Genomic DNA, 369 nt, shown 5'->3' with positions numbered 1-369 from the left:
TAGCCCGCCAGTGTATATAAAAAGGTCAAGGAGATTAGAAACGGAGGGGACTTAAAGAGGGAAGGGGAGGGAGGGGGGATTCAGAGAAAAAAGATGGAGGGAGGGAAGAGGGTGAGGCAGCAATGAAGGAAGTGGGGAGGGTTAAGGAAAAAGACGAAAGAAGAGGTTATAGAAGAAGAAGGAAGAGGTAGGGGGCGGGAGGAGGGGATTTAAGGAAGGTTTGGAAATGAGAGACTTGACAAAGCGGGAAAGGGAAAGGCAGAGGGGAAGCAGGCGGGAGAGAGGAGACGAGAGCTAGAAGGAAGAGGGAGAAAAAAAAGGGGGGGGGGGAAGGAGAGTACTTTTTTACGTGGGATTTCCAAGTCTCGC

This window comes from Penaeus monodon, chromosome 24, assembly GCF_015228065.2.
Source record: "Penaeus monodon isolate SGIC_2016 chromosome 24, NSTDA_Pmon_1, whole genome shotgun sequence".
NCBI lineage: Eukaryota > Metazoa > Arthropoda > Malacostraca > Decapoda > Penaeidae > Penaeus > Penaeus monodon.
This window is presented reverse-complemented; position numbering follows the sequence as displayed.